General features: G+C 42.7%; 1 protein-coding gene across 3 annotated transcripts in view; it reads right to left on the reverse strand.

Annotated features, from left to right (window-relative positions):
• Positions 1–15920, reverse strand: part of CDC42SE2 (CDC42 small effector 2) — a 61385-nt gene extending 45465 nt beyond the window's left edge. The window contains exons 1-3 of one of the 3 annotated variants that reach the window (XM_015849396.2): positions 15491–15920; positions 14987–15043; positions 7638–7710 (exon numbers count right to left, since the gene is read on the reverse strand). The gene's annotated coding sequence lies outside the window, so the exon portion shown is untranslated. Of the gene's footprint in view, positions 1–4410; positions 4557–7637; positions 7711–14986; positions 15044–15490 lie in introns of those variants that run through there. The other 2 variants (XM_015849397.2, XM_015849398.2) reach the window with 2 other exon arrangements.
• Between the last annotated feature and the right edge of the window lie 6479 nt (positions 15921–22399).

The following is a 22399-nucleotide window of genomic DNA, read 5'->3' on the forward strand; positions in this document are numbered from 1 at the left end:
TGAGAACTGAGTTCTCATCAGAAGTGGCTGATATTCCTTCTTTTCAAAATTGCTTGTTCACACTGAAAACATGTCCTCCAAATATAACCAGTTTCTGAGACACAAGCTATTATTTCTGGACAACTATTAATTCTATCAACACTGTGAATGTATTTGAGTTTTCTAGCTCATCATGCCATTAAAGACTTCAGAACAATGTGCCTAACAGTCTGAGTCCCAGTACATTTATCAGCATAACCCCACAGAGAACAACCACTACAGCTACTTGAGACAGAAGCAGCTGAAAGAGACAGGAAGACAGAAAAGTAATGAGAAAGGTTATACCTGGATAAGAAAGGGTGAGAAGAAGCAGGGCAGAACAGAGTAAGAGACCATGCTCCTGAAACAGGCCTTATATTTAAACACAAACAGGTTGAGTGGGAGATTTGTTCTTGAACAAACAAATAAATGGGGTTTGGGGGTGGGGAAGGGAAGTAAAAGCATGTGTAATAATACCACAGTAGTAGATAAACAGATGTATTAAGAACCTTTGATGAAAAGTATCTAAATATCCAGAGGCAAAGATAGGAGAATCTGAGGAAGCAGACTCAGAGCAAGAGAAGAGGATAAAGAAATAAAGGAGAAATGGCATTTATGAGAATGCAATTGTTGACAAAATATCTTTCTAGGCATTTTTCCCATGGCAGTATTGTCAAAAAGATTAAACAATCTATTGCAAACGTATTCTCCCAACAACAGAAAAATCAAGTGGGAAGATCTGAGTACAAATTAGTCATGGGATGTGTACTTTAAGCTCACCAGGGATTACACAAACTCGGGTCACTGTGTGGCTTTTAGTTTATTTGCCCAGTCACAGACTGTTAAAAGGCAGAAAACATTCAATGTATTAGCATTCTAGCCAATTAGGGCATTTGGAGTAAGAAGACTTGTTAGAAGTTTCTCAAAACATAAATGAAAAGTTTGGCAGGTGGTTTGCAGCAATGCCAAGTGCCCAATAATTTCCACTTCACATCTGCCAGATTTGACAAGCAAGCACTCTCAACTACAGAATCATCTGGCTCTTTTACAAGTTAAATGGCAATTCCACTTCACACTCCTGCCCTCCCTCCTGCCCAGTCCCAATAATTAATCGCAATACTTTTCTACGCGCCCAACTCAGTGCACTCAATAAAGCTAGGAATATGTATCATCATCCATGCATTTATCTTTGAGAGAATGTATTTCAGATTTCCACCTTCACATAGAGAAACTACCTTTCCAAACAGTACTAACTTGAGAAGACTACACTTGAAATGGGAGCTTAACTGTCATTCCCATTTTCTAGTCCACTCATGTTGATTAAAAAGCAAACCAAATGAAGTCACAGCAACTCTCCCACTACTCTTTTTCTGCTCTAGTCAGTTCAAAAGCAGCATTTTTCTTTTTGCTGTTCTAAGGGATTCGAGTAAATTATGGTTCCAGGCCAATCTTCCAGTTCTTCAAACTCCTGCTGCAACGATACAATGTGCTCTAAATACTGTTCAGCATCTGAATTTAATTAGTCCTCAAGGCTAGTTGCCCCAACTTGACTGACAGAATAACTGTTGACAAATAATTGGAACAAAATCTAATAAATCAGCCTCAGAAGAACAGTTAGTCATACATAATCCAGACAGACAGGCAACAGCAGTAAAGGCAATTTTTGCCCGCTTACACTCCCTCCCCACTTGAATCTGAAAGATAACATTCCCAGTAGAATTAATAACTGTGAATCAAGAAAGACAAGAAGGGTTGAAGATGGCTATACATTTCAATAGAGAAGGAAAGACAGGCAGGCATGGCACTTCTTCAAATGCCCTCAATCAAATAAAGACATTGAATTCTTGAAAAACATTGTGTCTAGCTCGTGTCTAAGAAGGCGGGGACAATAAGAAAATACTTTGTTCCCCATATTAAGAGGTAAATTGCATTGCAGAATCTTGTCTTCTGAGAAAACTGTTATTTGAAGAAAGAATTTTAATAAACATTTCAGATAAGTCTCCCTTGAACACCTGGTGGCACCTAAGCTTCTGAACTGTGACAACTCTAGACATAAGTAAACATGCGAAAGAAAGCAAGACATCTGTGAAACACTGATGTCTGAAGTTGAATGTTTGTAACATTTTCAAGACAGTATTTTTAATGTGGTTGCCAAAGACCTGAGTAAGCAATTACTGGAACACATATGTCCTCCAAGTGCTTTCTCAATTAAGGGAGAACCCAGTAGCAAGCAGTACATCAGTTAAAAACGGAACTAGAAATTAAGCTGTTCAATGTCCTTCAATGTGCTCTAGCAAGTGTTGGGCCAAAAAAAGATGCCAAAGTGATATCAATGGCAGAGTATTTTCTGTGGGCAAAGAGGAACCTGAAATTAAATTATACCATTAGCAAACATCTGTCTATCATTTACTCTTTCTTTCTTTAGATCATTAATATAGAAGATAATATTATACTCTTCCTTTTCTTGAAGAAAACAGACACCAAAATATCTATAAATGGACACAGTCAGAAGTTGAACCTGTATTCAGGAACAAAATTTAGACAAGATAAAGGAAAGACATCTTCCCATAAGTTCTCTTTTGCAACCAGCCTGCTGCAAAGACCAGATTCTTAAATTTCATATGAGGTCCTCTGACCAACGGTCCTGCCTCTGACCAACCATCTTACACAATTTTAAGTATCTTGTTATTTCATAATCTAGCATTCCTTAACTATGTACATTCTGGTAGTACTACATGTTGGATGCTAACTAAAAAGCTGATGTAAAGAAGACAAATAGCAAGCACTAAATCCCCAACACGGGCTATTAACACTTCCCCCAGTCTCTCCAGGGAAATAAGACATCAGTGCTCAAGTAGTTTCAGGACATTCTTCTTCAGCATGCTAATTGCAGATGGCAGTCTGTCTTAAGCATTATGTTGTGTGGAGGCTTGGGGCATTCAGGACAAAAAACTGAAAATATAACTGCAAAGTACACTGTGCTTAAGAGGGCAGGAAGCACACACAGCCGTACTTCGTACTATATATACATGTATCCAATTTAAGATTACAGCATATGTCTGCACTTCTAAAAAGAAAGAAAAAAAAATCTTAGAGAATAGAACTCTCCCATCTGGTAGAAAAACTTTAAATCTCATTATAAAATATATTCTACAGCTAGTTAAAAGTCAAAATGTAAGACCTTGAAAATGAAAGATCTTTCGAAGTTTACATGCAACATTCCAAAGTGCAGTAACTCAACATTATGCAGGTGTGTTTCAGTTATACTTCCTGGTAGCATTTATTTTGAGGCCTCAGTCTTTCTGAGCTCTTCCTGTAGCCTCCCCATAAGGAGGGCTTACCCACAAAGAAGGACAAAGCAGTTTAAGTATTCAATTTAGATATCACCCAGTTTTCCTTCCACACTTTCTAATCCTAATTTCTGGTTAGCATTCTCCTCATAGAGACAGGTATAATGAAAGTTGGCTTCCATTGTAGCTATTTTCTTACTGGACTTTACTGACAACTTTTGTTTTATGTTTTCCATTTGGCAAAAAGCTTCAGTGACTTAACAGCATAGGTGTACTTTACTGTACTTCATATTACAAAGATATGCAGGCTTTCCTGTAGTGGTATCCAGACAAACACAAGCCATGAATAGTATGCTAGGGTTCTAGGTTAGTACTTCTGACAGCAAGAGCACTTCCCCACACCAGACTCTAGACTTTTAGTAGAGTAAGTGGTACGTGGCAATACTGGAATGCAAAAGGAAAATACTTTTTTTTTTTTTTTCTTTCCCCCCCCCCCCCCATGCATGATTCAGATCTGATGCATGAATTCAGAAGTGAATGATCCAGATCGTTTATTACAAGTTCTCACATCACTTATATACATTCACAAATTTTCTTTTTCTAGCTTTCCCATCAGCTCCCACAACTTTCCCATCCACCTTTACATGTCAATGGAGCATTCTACAAACACTCCTGAACTGTTTATGTGGGAGCTTATCCTATCAGAGCTCTGAGATATTACTTCTTCTACTACACATGTCCTTGGTTCTCATGCTATTCATCTTGCTCCACAGCTGCTGCTCTGTACAGTCCTTCTTGTATTACCACAAAGAAATTACAGGCTTCCCAGTAAAAAGGCTGAGAGAAATGGCCTTGGTGATGCAGCACTGTTCTGCACCTTCATCTCATGAACTGCCAGACTGAACAGCAAAACACTTAAAAATAAAGAAATACATTTGTTTGTTTGTTTGAAAGTTAGAATAGGACAGACTGCAAGATGTTTATGGAGATATACCCTTCCAGGGTAAATACAGAGCCCTACACCTGGGGAGGAATAACTGCATGCATCAGTACAGATAAGGGGATGATCTGCTGGAAAGGAACTCTGCAGAGACGGACTTACTGTGCTGGTGCACAACAGGTGAACCATGAGCCAATAGTGTGCCCTTACGGCCAAGAAGGCCAGTGATGTCCTGGGGTGCATTGAAAAGAGTGGCCAGCAGGATGAGAGAGGTGATCCTTCCCTCTTTTCTATCCTTGTGAGGCCACATCTGGGGTAATGTGTTTATTTCTGGACTTCTGAATTCAAGAAAGACAGTGAATTACTGGAGAGAGTCCAGTGGAGGACCACAAAAATGATGTCACAGCATCTCTATTATGAGGAAAGGCTGAGAGACCTTGGAACTGTTCAGTCTGGAGAAGATTGAAGGGGGCAGTCTTATGAATGCTTATGAATACCTAACAGGAGGTATTCAAGTGGGTAGGTCCAGACTCTTTCCAGCGGTAGGTAGCAGCAGGACAAGGAGTAGTGAGAACAAATTGGAACATAGAAGTTCTCAGGAACATAAGGAAAAAATCTTTACTTTGAGGGTGACAGAGCACTGGAACAAGCTGCCCAGAGAGCTTGCAGAGTTCTCCCCTCTGGAGATATTCAGAACCCGTTTAGACACTTTCCTATGCAACCTATTCTGGGGAGCTTGCTTTAGCAGAGGGTTGGACTAGATGATCTCCAGAGGTTTCTTCCAACATCTACAACTGTGATTCTGCAGTTCTCTTTGTCTCATGGCTCCCTCTTCTCCCCTCTATCACTGCTGACTGTCTCCAGTGCTTGAGTAGAAGTCCTTTCCCTTCCCCACTGATATGCTCCCACACCAGCTCTCACCCATGCACAAGCCCTCCTGATACACTCAGTACAGTCCCCATTCTCCTTAAGCATTCTACCTCCTTTCCTTGGTCTTCCTCTTCAATCACAAATCACCAACATCTTTCACCTGCTGTTATTATCCCTATGAACTGCCACCCAAATGCGTGTTGTCTCTTCTCTCACACCAATCTCTACAGGGTGTGTTTTTGTTTTATTACTTCATCTGAACACCATATTCTTCTCTATGCTCTACTCCCCAGACTCCTAACAGAATTTCCAGAATGGGTATTTCCCATCTCCACACACCATGCCAATTCCCCAGTGAAACATTTCTTACAGGGTGGCTATATATGTTTCCAGATCTGCTCCTAAGACATAACAGCATTGAAGCAGGCGACAGATGAAACAGCAAGGCAGGCCTGAAGGAAGCAGGTTGCAGCTCCTGTCCCTAATGTATGACATCACCTACCTTTCCAGCTTCAGATGCTGGTAATAGAAACTACCCCTTTATTACAGTTCTCTCTGGGATAAATACACGTGTGGACTCCTCCTTTCCCAGGCTCTCCAGCAGAATGCTTACAACTAATAGCAAAATCGTGGCTGAAAAAAGCAAGTATGCTCATACAAAGGAAGTGCTCTACATGAAAGATCAGCCCAAACATGTCTGGTATTATCACTCATACTCAAAACATTTCAGAGTTGTCAAACAAGCTCAGGATAAGGGAGAGAGAAAGACGAAAAGAGGGGGGGAAAAAAAAAAAAAGGTCATTTTAGCTTTTAACAAATATTTAAATTAAATACATCTAACTGATTGTTTTCAGGGGAAACCATCAAGTTTGACTGCTACTCAAATTACATATTTCATGAATGGTGCTCTGAAGCAGAAAGGATGATGTAAAATAGAAAAATCTTTATTTCTTAGTATTTGAATCATTAAATACTATTTTGTATGTTCTGCTCTTAGAACAGAATTCTGAAATATGTTCACAAGACACATCTCTTCCTGAGGAAGCAACACATGTAACTCTTTTTTGCACTAATTCCCTAACGTACTGTTATCTAACAGTCTGTCTTGAAAGTTCATATGGAATTTTTAGACAACAGAATCGAAAGGAAAACATTAAAGCATAATTTAAAACTTTCTGAATCCACTGAACTCACAGAATCACAGAATTATCAAGGTTGGAAAAGACCCAGAAGATCATCTAGTCCAACCATCACCAATACTTCCCAGCTAAAGCATATTCATCAACACAACATCCAACTCAATCCTACATAAATGTGCTGAAACAATATCAACTATTTAAGTTGATATTTAATAGATATATGCTGGAGTTTTGCTAAAGTTGAACTCAGCTCATTAGAAATGGTGGCCATTAATCAACATTACATAAGAGCACACCAAAGCATAACTACTTGATGGGAAGAATTAAGTATTACAGACAACCTGAATGGGTCTTTCAAAGCTCAGCAAACTACAATAAGCAGTAATATGCAGTATTAAATTTAAGTTAAATTCTTAGTGTCATGAAAGAAAACCAGAATTTAATCATCTTAGTGAAGAATTAGAAACAGCAAATAAATTTAAAAACTTAATTTGAACAATGAAGTAGGTATGTAAAATTGACATAAAATAACCAAAAAAGCCAAGAACAACACACTTCAGTACAATAATTAGGGAAAAAAATATAGATAAAATATGTGGAGCTGCACATACCAGGAGTACCTAAATCTGTTGGGGCATTAAGACTATTCAGTGCTAAAAAAGTAATTAATTAAATTAATTGAGGGTCACAAAGCACCTGGACTTCCTATTAAAGTAGGTTCGAATTAGGTACGAATATTAATCAGTGTTTTTATTACAAGCACAGAAGAAGTATGCTTATCGTAATTCTGCTGCATTTCTCATGAGAGACTCATAGAATCATAGAATGGCTTGGGTTGGAAGGGACCTCAAGGATCATCAAGCTCCAATCCCCCTGCCATAAATAGGGTCACCAACCTTCACATGTAATACTAGACCAGGCTGCCCAGGGCTCCATCCAACCTGGCTGCAGCCCCCTGATCATCTTCATGGCCCTCCTCTGCACCCTCTCCAACAGCTCTCTGTCTTTCTTGTGCTGGGGGCTCCAGACCTGCATGCAGTACTCCAGATGGGGTCTCACGAGGGCAGAGTAGAATGGGACAACCACCTCTCTGCCCCTGATGGCCACCCCTCATAGGTGGCATCCTGGAGCCCAGGATACCATTTGCTTTCCTAGCTGCAAGAGCACACAGCTGTCACTTTTCAGCCACCATCACAAGGGAGAAAAACAAAATGATTTTTAGAATTCATGAAAAGTGCCAAGAAATCAGATCCAATCTATTCAGGGTTAAAAGCTCTATAATGACGTGACAGTTGTGTCATCACAATGAATATGCATAGATTCATCATCCACATTTAGCTTAACATTTAAAATGAAAAATAAACTAGCTGTATTACCTACCTGTATTTCACAACTTCAGTTATTTCATTTGTTTCTGTAAGCAGCAAGTTATTTACTGAAAATATCCCCAATGCTAAAGAGGAAAAAAAAAACCAAACCAGTGTAAGTATCTGTTATAGTTGTCAGCACAGATTATCTATAGTATAGAACAATGTAACTTCATGTTATTATGAAGTAAATAGAAAAGATATCAAGAATCAGACCAGAATCAGAAGTTTCTTCATGTCTTCTTCCTTTGCAAAGCACCATAAATAACATAATTCACAAAAGCTTGAAAGCTCCTGGCATCAATGAATGAATTCAAGGAGAAGTGGCTTCCTTGTTTACTGCAGCGTTTAATGCAAGTACTGACTTGTGCACTTTTGGTGTTCTTTACTGATGTGTTTCCACAAACAAGAGTTGAGGAAATACACTTTTTTTAAAAAATATACATTTATGTGTTTTGTATACAGACAGGCACATAAATATACAATGTTTTTAACATACATATATATATAGTAATAGTTTGTAAAGTACCTGAGAAACATAAGTTCAAATGCATCATTTGCTCAGTTCTGGCTGTTTTCTTTGCTACAGTCAAATCTTAACATTACCAGGGGCTGGTGGAAAGGACCAGAACAGATGCATGTTCCAACCAATTTGGTGTGCAGTTTCAGCTAGACAATCCATCTCACTCATCATGCTTCAGACCAGAGGTAATGCCAGACTGTACAAGCCATTTATTTCCTGAACTATGTATGTAATAGAAATGCATAACTTTTCAGTTAAGACTTGCGGTATTTGTGAGCAAAGATGTTTGCCACTAACTATCATCCATGACATCTGCTAACAAACTCAGCAGTTCTCAGTAAGAGGAAGGATGGATTACAAGTACTGCAAGCAATAACAGAAAGGAAACAGATTCAGAAGAACAGTCGCCAATTAACAAGAATAAACACTGCACTAGAACCTCCTATTGAACTGTGGATTGTCAGTGGATTATTCACTGGTGCTAAACTTTTGTTACAAACAACAACAAAAACAATCTAAAATCCAAAACAATAACAACCAATCCTGTGTTCTGAGAGCATCCACTTGTAATGATAAACTGTCTTGATTGCACCTGCATGTCAGAAAGGGACTTCTAAACACACAGAAATTGTGAGGAAAGTAGATGACTCCAATCCAGTTCAAAATGCTAATGTAAATTATGGCAGAAGCTGTAGTAAATTAAATGTTATGAATCTCCTGTGTTAAACAGGGCAATATTTTGTGGATTTTAAAAATGTTTATTTAATTTTAAATCTCTTCTACACCTGGGTTTCTTAATGTTTTATCTGTCACACTATATTAAAAGAAATTTGCTCGCTGATTTTCAGTAGGGGCTTGTCATACTTCAGTCCTTCGTTGTTCACAACTGAATCTTCTGCTTTTTGTCAGGCTGACGTAAACCAGATTTAAAAAGTAAAACTGCAGAGTTTTTAAACTAACTTTCATTTTCTTTCTTGTTTTTTTAAAAAACAACCTTTACCCCATGCTCTCCTGAAAAAAAAAATAAATAAAAAGGGAAAATGTATAGATCAGAAACAGTTGAGACGGACAAAAGCAGGTCAAACAGACTGTATAAAAGAAGAAAAACGTTAAGAAAAAAGAATGCTGAGGAGGAAGGTAAGGAAGAGAGGAAATTCAACAGAACAGTATTATATGTCACAGACAGAAAACTGATAAATTTCTTATTAGCATAGAAATTCGGGAAATGGAGAAGAAACAATAACGTGTAGTCAGTTGCATAGTAGAACTTCACACCGAGGGAGCCTTCACAGGAAAGGAAATCCGAAGCAAAACTCTACAGAACAAAAGTCGGTGGTTAAGAGTGTGAGCAGTCCCTGGCATTCAGCAGCACTGACACAGTGTGGGCGGAGCCAGGGGTGACAGTGGACAAAATCTGGCACTGGGGAGCTGAGCGAACAGGACGTCCGGGCAAACAACGTGTAGAGTGTGAGAAGGGCTTGACGCGGCTGGTCGCGCAGGGCGGGATGGCGAGCAAGCAAGCCAGCAAGCGAGTACCCTGTGGGTTACGGAGATGGGTTCATTAGGTGATTATCACCTGCATAGTTCAGGGTCATCACACTCTGAAGTTCAGGATTATTACTGCAAGGACGGAGATAATCTTGGCATCCACCCGAAGTAGAGCTAGGGCGTCCACCTCTGTAAGGAAGGATGTTGCAACCCTGACTAAATTCGGTGGCAACTTTACACCTCCGGCTGTGTAGAGCACATGAGCCTCTCACTGTCTCTGCAGGGCAGCAGTCAAACAGCTGTGTGAGGTATGAGCAGGCAGGTGACCTACTCAGCCTCGAGGCCAAGCTACAGGATGCACAAGTGTCATTAGGAAGAAAAAGAGGGAGCAGGGAAACCACAGTTCATGCACGAACAGGTTATTTCAAAGGAAAAAACACAAACTCAAGGCAGCCTGTATCACATCAGGTTGAGGAAAAAACTTGCAAGGCTGGAGGCAAGAACAGAGCAGATGGAGGCAAGCTGAAACAAAACCAAAACCCTCCTTGTCTGCTCCACCCCTCCAGGTGCCTGTACAATAGGTATGAGGCCCTGGATGTGGAAGGCCTGTCTGTGGGTGGTAACAGCCCACTCAGTCTAGACATTCTAACAAAATCCAACCATTAAAAGCCTTCCCTCAACACTAAGACTACTTCACTGAAGAAGTGACAAGTATCAGTTGTAGGAGATTCCTCCCAACATAAAACTGAACATCCAATATTCTGAGCATGCTCTTCTTAGAGCAGTCTGCTGTCCTGGAGCTTGGGCAAGGGACATCCCCAGGAAACTACCCAGCATGGCTCAGCTGGTGGACCACAACCCCTTATTGTTTTTCCATACAGAAGGAGATGAAGCAGCTACATGTGGATCAAGGACTACCAAAAGGGACCTCAAGGCCTTGGAACAGGAAAGGAATTGAATGCACAGATCATCTTTTCTTCTCTGCCTCCCGCACTGCCTAAGGACGCAGAAACAAATCAAAGGATCTTATCTTTAAATACCTGGCTTTGTGGCTGGTGCCATACCAGAACTTTGGGTTTTTTTTGACAGCCAATTAACCTACATAGCACTAGGTTTATGGGCATCAGATGAGGTTTGTCTTTCTCAAAGGGAAAGAAGGGTCCATGGGGAAAAGCTATCCAGGCTCACTGGAAGGGATTTAAACAAGGTGTTTAGTGGGGGGATAGTGAGCCTTCCCATGATAACGTGTGGGGAGACATAACTATATTAGAGGGCCAGGGTGATGGCAGAAGCCTTGAAGGATCCACTGTCTTGACAGGTGCTAGCAACACTGCAGCACATACAGAACTCTATGATGATGAGGCAGTGACTGCTGGGGCAAACAGGAGAAGGCAATGGGGAAAACCAAGGGAAATACCTAAAAGGAATTGAGAAGTTACCTCTTAAGAAAGTAACAAGACCAGCTGCCCAGCTAAAGTGCCTCTGCACTGACATCTGCAGCTTGGGAAACAAACAGAAGAAGTTGGAAGCTGCTATGCTACTGGAAGACCATAATATAGTTGTCATTACTGAAACCTGGTGGGATGGTTGCCATGACTGGAATGTGGCAATTAATGACTACAGGCTGTGCAAAAGAGAGAGACGAGGAAGGAGGGAATTGGGTGTTGCTATCTACATCAGGAAAGGAAGAGAATGTGAAGATCTTTCACTAAACAACAGTCATGAGCAAGTTGGAAGCCTATGGATCATAGTTACAGAGGCAGCAAAGAGAGCCTTGTGATGGGTGTCTACTACAGGTCACCAGATCAGTTAGAGCCTGTTCATGAGGCCCTTACCTCCAGTTATAGGAGGCATCACAATCACAAGTGGTTGTCCTACATGGAGACTTCAACCACTCAGACACTTGCTGAAGAAGTAACACAGTAAGCTGTAGGCAATCCAGGAGGCTCCTGCAAAGCACTGACTTCCAGAGTCAAGGAACAGAATTGTCTCACTTGTGAGGGAGAAGGGGAAGGAGGGGGAAGGAACGCAATACTGGACCTGTTGCTCATCTTTAAATAAACTGATTGGTGACATCAGGATTGGAGGCTGTCTGGGCTATAGGAACCATGCTATTCTTGGAAACGTCCAGAGAATTTATCAGGACGGTTCCTGTGATAAAGCAGATTTTACTGGCAATTGCAGCGGCGGGCGTCCTGCAAGCAGGAGCACATGCAGAAAGCCTCATTACATCTTTTATGCCCTATTACTAGATGCTTATCTTTTCCTCCTCCCCTGGCTCCTTACTGGCTTAGTACTTCAGGTTTACAGATCTTCACAAATATGCTCAACTGAACATATGGATACCTGCTAAACATATATCATTGCTAACTAAACATGAATACTGCTAATTGTTTAACCTCTCCTCCTTAAGTTTTCTATCACTCAGGTCTCGTCTGTCCCGCACAAAAAAATAGTAGTCTTTCAACATAACAAGTCTATTGATATCCTTGTCACAGTGTTTAGGAGTGGAATGTCTAACTGTCTTTTACTCAAGACTCAGAGGTATTCCAGATGGCTGGACAGACAAGAGCTGCAGTCTTTGTACCTGTATATTACTCCATCTACCTAATCTCTGTGACTATAAATTACTTCACCTATCTGCTGAGCATGTAAAGACTATCAAAGACCCCAGATGAAGTAAAAAGACTAGGAAAAGACTATTAGTAATATATTACCTTGTTAGTCCTAATGCAAAAACAACATCCCACTCCTACACTATGGTTGAATTCACACTCCAGAGGAATATTTAGTTATTAGGAAAAATTTGTTCTCAGAAGGAGTGCTCAGGCATTGGAGTAGTCTGCTCAAGGGAGTTGGTGGAGTCACCATCTCTGGAGGTGTTCAAGAAATACATGGATCTGGAAGCAACTGATACAGTTTACTGGGCACAGTGAGGATGGGCTGGTGGCTGGACCAGACGATCTTAGCAACCATGATGATTCTATGGTTTTACAATTCCATATCATATGGCATTATGTGAAAAAAAAAAACAGAAAAATGAGAGCAGCTATAGATAGAACCCTACCTCCTAAAAACATGTGTAGAACTAATATACCTGATGTGAAATTTCTACTCACTTCTACACTTAAGTTCCCAAGTGTAGTCAAGAGCTGAAACTAAGAGACTGAAAACTAATTTGAACAGCCAGGGGATCACTCAAAGGTGGGTACAGTCAGTTGTATTTGGATTATAACCAAGTGCTCAGTGACACTGACCAGAACCCAGTGATATCTGCACTCAAAGTAGAGCTAAAGTGAGTCTTTACTGCATGTGTAAAGCAAACTGGCAAGAGATTTTCTTAGCCATGTAGTGCACCAGGCTTATGTACAATCAGCCATTTCACAAAAATCAAATTTCCACCCCTCAAAAAAAAAAGGGGGGGAGGGGGACTTGCAAGAAAGGACTTGCAAGAAAGGTACTTTCAGGAAGTAGTTTGTTATATCATTGAGTAATTTCAGCTCCAAGAAACTGCCACCTCAATTATACACTCCATAATGAAATATTCTCCTTGTAATTCATCTGTCAACAGTGTAAAAAGGTCATTTTTATTTACATAATAGTTTACTGCACTGCTAGCAGTAACTGAAAGTAACTTCGTCTTACTGCAAGAAAGAGACACCCTTCCAAACATGCACACTATCTTTGACGGTCAAATGGTCTGGCACCAACATCTAAAGGGTTTGGGCAAGCTCCAAAAGGCTTGTTCAGATTACCAGGTGCTAGACTACCCAGGAACTGCTGATTAACAAACTGCTTCACCACCATGAGCCACTACTCCTAGAAAAGCAGAAGTGTTGATTATACACCAGGGAAAAACGTTAAGTGTGAGCATTTAATATTTCTTGCTTACTGCAACGTTTCCATAGGACAGAATTCAATTTCTTGATACTCATTTAGGAGTAGTATTCTAATCACTGAATGCTCTGATGGCTAGGAAGAAAAGTAACAGTAAAAAGAAAAAACATTCAAAAAGTCACTTAAAACATAAACTGCATTTTTTTTTCTCAATTCCTAAAGCAGCCCAACTTTTTTTTTTTTTTTTTTTTTTGACAGCAGAAAACATGACAGTGTGTTTGAAACATTTTCATTTCTCGTTTTTCAATCATGAGAAGCCACCGCCTCCAGAGGCTTTCCCTTAGATGGCCACGCTGTGAGCCACCACAGAACTCCTGACATGTTTACAGGGTCAGAACTACCAGGATTCATCAAAGTAATCTGTGAGGTTGTGTGGGTAAATTGTCTGTATATGATTAGCTTTACAGCTTTAAATAAAAGATAGTATGTGATACAGCAGCAGCATTCCTCGACAACAAGTTGCACCTGCCAACAGTTTCAGTTTTCTTCATCTTGTGTATAAAATGGATTAGGATATTTCATAGACCGTACAATACAATTTCTCACCTAAACATCTTTGGTTTAGATACTCAGAACCTCCACAAGGAAGTGTCTTGAACACAGAATAATTGATCTATGAAAATGAGAGCCTCCTTTCCTCAAAGCAGAAACCGTGTTGAAAGCATTTCCTATATTAGCAAAATATTTTTAGGTATTCAGACAATGACATCTGAATTCTAGGGTGAAATTAAATTTAAAAGAGCAACAATGTATGTTGGTTAAAAAAAAGAAAAAAATCTATGTACATATTAGAATCTATATACAATATATGACTTCATTGCTTATTTGAGCTTCAACTTAGTTAATTAACGTTTGCAATAATTTGCTTGAAAATACTTTACGATTTCATTGAAACAGCCCCTTTTAACCTTAAGAAAAATAATAAAATCACTAAGTTATTTTGTCTTTCAAAATTGTGACTATATCACAAACGTGAAAGATATCTTTCAGATACTTCCCTGCACCAGTACTGAGCTATCATTCATGAGATTACCTAAACAAATGGCATTGACTAAACACTCCTTATAATGTGCTTATTCCTCATGCATAACCCCAATTGATTCATTTAAATATAAGTAAACCCGTCAGTGTTACTGCTACAAGGGCTCCCTGCATGTTTAACTGAGATCCAATGGCAGCCACTTGTCCTTTAGGATCAAACAAGACTCAGCATGAAACAAAACACAGAAAAACAGAACCTCAGGCTTTACAAAACACTACATCCGGGCTTTACAAACCACTTCAGTTTTGCATCCTGTTATCACAGTACTGTAAAGATGTACTGCAGTGGCTGCGAGAACTCTGCTTGAGGATTTCATTTAATTTGCATCTTAAGTTTTTTTGTAGCAGAAAAAGTGAGAGAGAAAATCATCCATCCATCCATCCACCCTTAAGAAGAGAATGAGTGAACTTACAGTTTAAATCATATCAGCTTCAAAGCGAAAAGTCCCAGGACCTTACGTTCTCTCAGCCTGTAACAGCAAGATTGTGGCAGAAGCACACGGTTAAAATGCGGTCAGGAGCAGTCCAACCCCCCCCATCTCCGCTGCCACACGGCCGCACCTCCGGGGACGCGCTATCGGGCTGCATCTGCGGCAAGCAGGCGGCCCTCAGGGCGCCCCACCCGCAGCACCACCCTGGGCTCACTCCACGCCCGCTGCCCCCGGCGGGCTGGGCCCAAGGCCCGCGCCCCGAGCACCCGCCGCGGCACCTGCCCGATACACAGCGCGACATAAAGCGGCGCGCTTCGCCCTGCCCGCAGCCCAGCATCGCCCCCGGGCCTGCTGCAGCGACACGGAGCGGTCCCTTCAAGACGCCAGGTGTCGGTACCCGCTCTCGGTCCGGCCCTGCCCTGCCAGGCGCTTCCCATGGCACCGGGGGCTCGAGCTCGGCGGACCCCCCCGATGTCACTCACTCACCGCGGCCCACGGCGGCGCCCGCTCCTTTGTCTTCCCGCTGCGCCTCGGAACCTCCGTAACCCCTCGCCGGGCGCCCAGCGCTGCGGGGAGACTGCAAGGAGGATGCGGATGCGATCGGCGGGGCGGCCGGCGCGGCCGGGCAGTCACATGCAGCGAGCACAGGCCCCCTCTCGCGCTCCCGGCCGAGCGCCCTCCCTGCGCGGTGCGGAGCGGCGTTGTGAGCCCGGCCGGGAGGCTCCGGGGCGGGGTGGATGGAGGTGAAGATGGCGACCTCGGCAGCGCTGCTGTGGCGAGGGGAGCGGATCCCCGAGCGGCCAGCTCCGCGCCGGTCTCGGCTCGGCGCTGGGAGGGAGGGGACAAAAGAGGCCGGGCGGTAGCAACGGCAGCTGCCGCCGCCCGCTCCCTCTCCGCTACCGCCGCCAGAGCGCTTTCAAACCGCCGCGAGCGCCGGCAGGGACCGTGCCCAGCCCCGCAGCGACCCCTGCCGGTCCGTGCCTCTGCTCCGAGCCTGGCGGGGCCTTGACTCAGCGGCGGCGGGCAGGGCGGGGCCGGGCCGGGCTCGGTCCTCTGTACGGTACAAGGGCAGCCGGCAGCCCGCTGTGGTCAGCGGGAAAGGTCCTGCCACAACCTGCAGTCTGCAGGCCCAGCTCCGGACCCCTCCCAGCGTGCCGCAGCGTTAGCATCACCTGCTGTGCAGATGTGAGGGGTTAGCGGCTTGCTTAGTCATCAGCGGCAGCGCGCTGTCCTTGCAGGGCCGTGGGAAAGCAGTTAGCGAGATATGATGCAGATCGGAGCTTCGGGAGAGGGGAGTGTAGGAGGTAGGAGTGTAGAGTGCTGCGGAAGGCTCTGGACTGGACCCCAGGCTGTTCACCCCTCATTTTGCTGACCCTCCCCATCTTAGCAACAGCAGAGTGGTGGTGAAGCAGTAACTGGTTTGCTGATCCCAAAAGGTGCTTGCAAAGCACTGCTGCAGCCATTGTTAGCATTGGTTTTAAACAGAGAAAGTACGACCATAACCATTTTCAAGATGAGAAATCGCTGCATAAAGAAACAGTATAATTCGCCTTAGGTAATATGGATAGTGCATGGTAAAACCAGAAACCAAATCACAGAATCATAGAACTGTAGAACTGAGTTGGAAGGGAGACCCAAAGGTCACCTAGTCCAACCTCCCTGCAATGAACAGGGACACCCACAGCTATGCCGGGTTGCTCAAAGCCTTGTCCAGCCTGGCCTTGGATGTCTCCAGGGACAGAGCATCTACCACCTCTCTGGGCAACCTGTTCCAGTGTTTCACCACTCTCACTTTAAAAACCTTTTTCATTATACCCAGTCTAAATCTCCCCTTTTTTAATTTGAAACCTTTTCCCCTTGTCCTGTCACAACAGACCCTGCTAAAGAATCTGTTCCCTTCTTTTCTACAGCTCCCCTTTAGATACTGAAAGGCTGCTCTCTAGTCACCTAGCAGAGGGACAAGATCAACTTCCTTGGCCTGCTGGCCACACTTCTTTTGATGCAGCCCGGGGTACACTTGGCTTGAGCATATCCAGCTTTCACATTCTAGTACCCTCAAGTCCTTTTCAGCAAGGCTATGCACAATCTTTCTTTCTCAGTCTGTATTGACAGCAGGGTTTGCTGCAACTCATTAGAAGACATTTCACCTGGATTTGTTGAACCTCGTGAAGTTCTCTGGGCCCACTGCTCCAGCCTGGTTTGGTCTCCTCTGGATGATGTCCCACCCCTCCTCATGTCAGCTGCACCACACAGCTTGATGTCATCCAGACTTGCTGTGGTTGCTCTTGGCCCCACTCTCATTGTCACCAGTGAAGATATTAAATAACGTCACTCCCTGTACTGATCCCTGAAGGATATCGCTTGTCACTGATCTCCATCCAGATACTGAGCCATTAGGACAATTCTGTGGGTACAGTCTTGCCAGCAGTTCCCAGTTTCTCAAAGAGTTCACCCCAAAAAATTCATATCTTTCCAATTTACAGAAAGGGATGTTATGGAAAAACATGTCAAAGGCATTACTGGAGTCCAGACAGATTACATCAGTGGTTCACTTCTTGTCTATTGATGCAGTTAATACCATCATAGAAGGCTGCTAGGTAGGTTAGGCAAACAATCCAGAATTTGGATGCAGACCCAGTCATTCTAGCCTCAAGTTCCTTTTCTTTTATTAGCTCAGTTTCTCAGTTCTTGACTCCTGAAAAATTACAGGTAGCATCAAAGAAATACTAAAGAAAAGATGCTGACATGTCTAAATAGAAATGTTGTGACTAGGCATATTTGTACAAAAAACCTTCTGCAGAACCTTGCCATGTTTTGGTAGTGTATATCCAGCAGGGGTAATGAATGCTGTGCAGTGTGTTGCTTCCACACAGTGCACTTGAGAAATAATTTAAGTGAGAACGTCCAGATCTTACTGGACAGACTTTGTGCTGAAGTGCATGAATCAGAAGGGACACTTCAGGATATTGGGCAAAACCTGCTTATACAAGAATTCTCCCTGTGGAGAACCACCCACACTGGGAGCACCACTGATGTATACATTCGTCATTCTCTGTGTTGGGCAGCTTCTGATAATGTTCATAGTCTTGGGATTCTTCCTTGCCATGAGCCCAGAGTGTCTTGCTGGTTCTGGTAGCACAAAGCAGTGAGCACCCAGTGTCTCCAAGCTGTGTCTGGCAGCACCATGGGAGGTCCATCTACACTGTGCCAAGAAGTTGTCAGGGGACAGTCATGTTGTACATGGGAACAAGCTGTGTACAGAGCCAGCCATGCCTGCAACAACCCTTCTATAGGTTGAAATGAGTTGGATAAATATGCTCTGATCAACAGTCTGATCACTCTGAGCTTCCCAAAGCACAGCCGTACAAACAATCTTCACTTTCCAAATACTTGTCTTGTGTCCTTCTGAGTAAAGAGTAACTGTTCTCTGCATTTCTTTCTTTTAAAAACCACTTCTTCCATATCTAAATTAGGAAGGAAGTTTATCTTTCAGAATCCTGCTTCCTCAGGGCCTCATGCTAAGGCATGAAATTTGTCAGGGCAGAAATAACTCAATATTTGAATGAACCTTTGATGATAAATGACATTCTTCCCACCCTGTGTGCCAGAGTGCTTGGCAGTTAGCATTCCAAACACAATAAAGAGAAATCTATCATTGCTTGCTTTGATCGTGTTTGTGAAAGAATGATTGCTTCTTAAAAGGAAAAAAAGAAAAAGAAAAAAGCTCGATAGTCCTAAATCTAGCAATGTGTTGTTCTCTGTTTTAAATGAACAATGAATTGAACATGTTAGGTGCGACCAAGTTACAGTGTGTGGGTGTAACACCCACAAACACACTGGTGTTCCTCTATTTCCGGCGTTGCCATGGGTGTCCTGGGAAGGTAACTCACCAATGCCGAGTACAGGGGCAGGATGACTTCCCTAGTCCTGCTCACCACACCATTCCTGATACACGCCAGGATGCCACTGGCCTTCTTGGCCAGCTGGGCACACTGCTGGCTCATATTCAGCTGACTGCCCATCAGTACACCAAGGTCCCTTTCCATCAGGCAGTTTTTTGGGATAAGACCATAGAAGATGTTCTGAACTGCAAACCAAGTGAACTTATCTCAGTACTGTTAATGTAACTGTCCCCACAGCAGAGAAATGTTCAGTTTTGCTGAGGAATAGTGTCAAGGTGGCAGCTCATCTCCTGGTAACAATATAAATAAATACCCACTTCTTTCTTTCCCTCCCTCCCCCCTTCTTCCCTTTCCTTCCTTTCCTGCCTTCCTTTTTCTGCTGAAGGAGCTGGCAGAGGAGATTGCTGAACCACTTTCTATCATCTTTGAGAGGTTTTGGAGAACAGGAGAGGTGCCTAAAAACTGGAGGATAGCCAGTGTCACCCCTTTGAAAAGGGCCAGAAGGACAATCTGGGGAACTACAGGCCAGTCAGCCTCACCTCTGTCCCTGGAAAGGTGATGGAGCAGCTTGTTCTGGATGCCATCTCCAAGCAATTGGAAGAAGGTCATCAGGAATAGTCATCATTGACTCACAAAGGGAAAACTGTGCTCTAGCAACCTGGTAGCCTTCTATGATGTTATTGCCAGCTGGGTAGATGGGGGGAGAGCAATGGATGTGGTCTACCTTGACTTCAGCAAAGCTTTCGATACTGTCTCCTATGGCATCCTGATAATGAAGCTGAAAAAGCATGGCACAGATGAGTGGACAGCAAGGTGGGTTGAGAAATGGCTGACTGGCCAAGCTCAGAGGGTGGTATTCAGCAGTGCAGAGTCTGGTTGGAGACCTGTGACTAATGGTGTTCCCATAGGTTCTGTGCTGGGTCTAGTCTTATTCAGCATCTTCAGCAATGACTTTGATGAGGGAGCAGTGTCCACCCTCAGCAATTATGCTGATAATACAAGGCTGGGAGGAGTGGCTGATATGCCAGAGGCTGTGCTGCTATTCAGCAAGACACGGACAGACTGGAGAGCTGGGCAGTAAGAAAGCAGATGAGTCAGGCCTCATGTGGAGTACTGTATCCAGTTCTTTGCTCCCTGGTTCAAAAAAAGGCAGGGATCTCCTGGAGAGAGTCCAGTGGAGGGCCAGAAAGATGATAAAGGGCCTGGAGCATCTCCTCTGTTAGGAAAGGTTGGCTGACCTGGGTCTATTCAGCCTAGAAAAAAGAAGACTGAGAGGTGATCTTATTAATGTCCCTAAGTATCTTAAGTGTGAGACACAAAGGGACATGGACAACCAGTTTTCAGTGGTTTGTGAGGACAGGACAAGGGTAAATAGCCATAAACATGAGCATAGGAAGTTCCTCACCAACATGTGAAGGAACTTCTTCATAGTGAGGATGATGGAGCACTGGAACAGGGTGCCCAGAGAGGTTGTGGAGGCTCCTCTGGAGATATTCAAGATGCACCTGGATGGCTACCTGTGCAGCCTGCCTTCAGTAAGACCTGGTTCTTACTTTGTGTTTGCATGTTTATAGCTTTGTAACACAGTATTTTGAGTGTCTGGGTCTTTTTCATCTTTTTTTTTTTTTTTTTCCCTCCCATTCAATATCAGGGAGGTTCATGCTCAGTTACACTTAAAAATTGCTGCTGGTTTTGTTATTCATTGCAGCTAGACATTTGAAAACAGAATCCTACTTGGCAGGTGGATGGGTGGTACTAAAAGCCTGCTTGCAGTGGTGGTTGGCTGAGCAGTTAGCCATTCCATTAAGACATACCTTTCCTCTTTTATGTAATGGGCAGCAAGTTATATCAACTCACATACATATTGCTGGTCTTTTTGATCTCTTTCCAACTTGCTGCATTAATTTGGAAAAACTCCAGTCTCAAGCCACCAGAGACTGACATTTGTTTTGAATAGGATATTCATGTTGACAAAAAAGGAAAAGCAACTGCCCTCAGCACGTGAACAGTAGTAACATCATGCCCTAAAGCATTATGATCTTTCTGCTTGCTACTGGGATCTCAAACAGTGCTGTCATTAAGTACAGGCATTTATTTTGTGTCCATAGCACTGGCCAAAAGAGTAGGGGTTTCATCACAGAACTGGATGATGTAGGGGAAAAACATTCTGAGCTTTCCTTAAAATAAGAATACTACTAATACAGCTGTGAGAATTTTAGGAAGCTCACAGATGAAGGCAGAGGCAGGATATATGTGATGAGCTATCGAAAAACTAAACTCAAACACCACCCACATGGTAGAAAAATGTGTGTGTGAGGTTATGCAGCTTTTTACCACTGTGCCATCAGTCTCACTGATTCCCACTTGGGTGAAGCATAGCTGTGGCTTTGCCTGCCCAACTGCACTGCAACAGTTTGCTATGGCAGGGCATGGATTCTATGTGGAGCAGGCCTGACCATGTCTTTTTTCCTGAGCTGAAGAGGACCACTGATGGAGCAAATGACACTGAGGGCAGAGTCCAAGTGAATGATGAGTGAACATCTCTGTAGAAGTGGAAAGTTCTTCATAGGTGCTGAGGGAATGAAAACAAAATGTTTATGGACATAGTGAATGACTGAAGTTATAGCTACATGCAATCAGAAATTCTGTATGTGTAATTAAATCAAGACATCAGTCTACATGGATGTTGCCCATAATATTTGGCAGGAAAATATCTTGTTTACATGAAAATGGATGACAACATGCAGTCTGAATTCTGTTCTCATTTGTGAAATGGAAAGTGAAATCTTGGTCTTTTGTAGTGACAGATCTACAAAAGGACAAAAGCATACTTGTATGTTGAAATGTGACTAAGATATACTAACAATAAAATATTAGTATCAAATTCCAGGTTTGCTAGGGTTAACAAATTCTAGTTTCTTAGGGTTTCTCTCTCTACAATCTGGTTCTGGCTGGTGAGATATTCACTAACCCTCTCCTGTATGGTTTCTCTGCAGTCTAGTAAAGGACAATGAAAACTTACAAGAACTTACAAATCTGAGACTTTGTCTTTTCATGATGAACACAGGTTTACAAAGCACTCAGCTTAAAGCAAGGTAAAAAAACCTTATTTGAATAGGAAATGAAAAAAAAAAAAGAGAGAGAGAGAGAGAGAGAGAAACTCGATCTGAAAAGAAAGATTGTAGAATAATGAAACTGCCTTAAATGAATCTCAGATTTTCACATTTATATGCATGGGAGAATTAGCTGTGAAAATGGGGCTATCCAATCAGCCAGTTCGCGTAATAGAAATCTCAGCTTCTGCAGGCAGTTAGGATAGAATTTTTCTAGTTTAATGCCCTAAGCAATATGTGGCAGCAAAAAGCTCTGCAAGATGATTGCACTGTAAATTCAAATATTCTCTGAAAGTATATTTCCTCTGGGTCTTGAGTGACTGCCTTTTCTCCTCTGTGGCACTGAACTGACAAAGGAGTATTTAGTCAACCATTCTCTT

Source organism: Coturnix japonica, chromosome Z (genome assembly GCF_001577835.2).
Source record: "Coturnix japonica isolate 7356 chromosome Z, Coturnix japonica 2.1, whole genome shotgun sequence".
Lineage (NCBI taxonomy): Eukaryota > Metazoa > Chordata > Aves > Galliformes > Phasianidae > Coturnix > Coturnix japonica.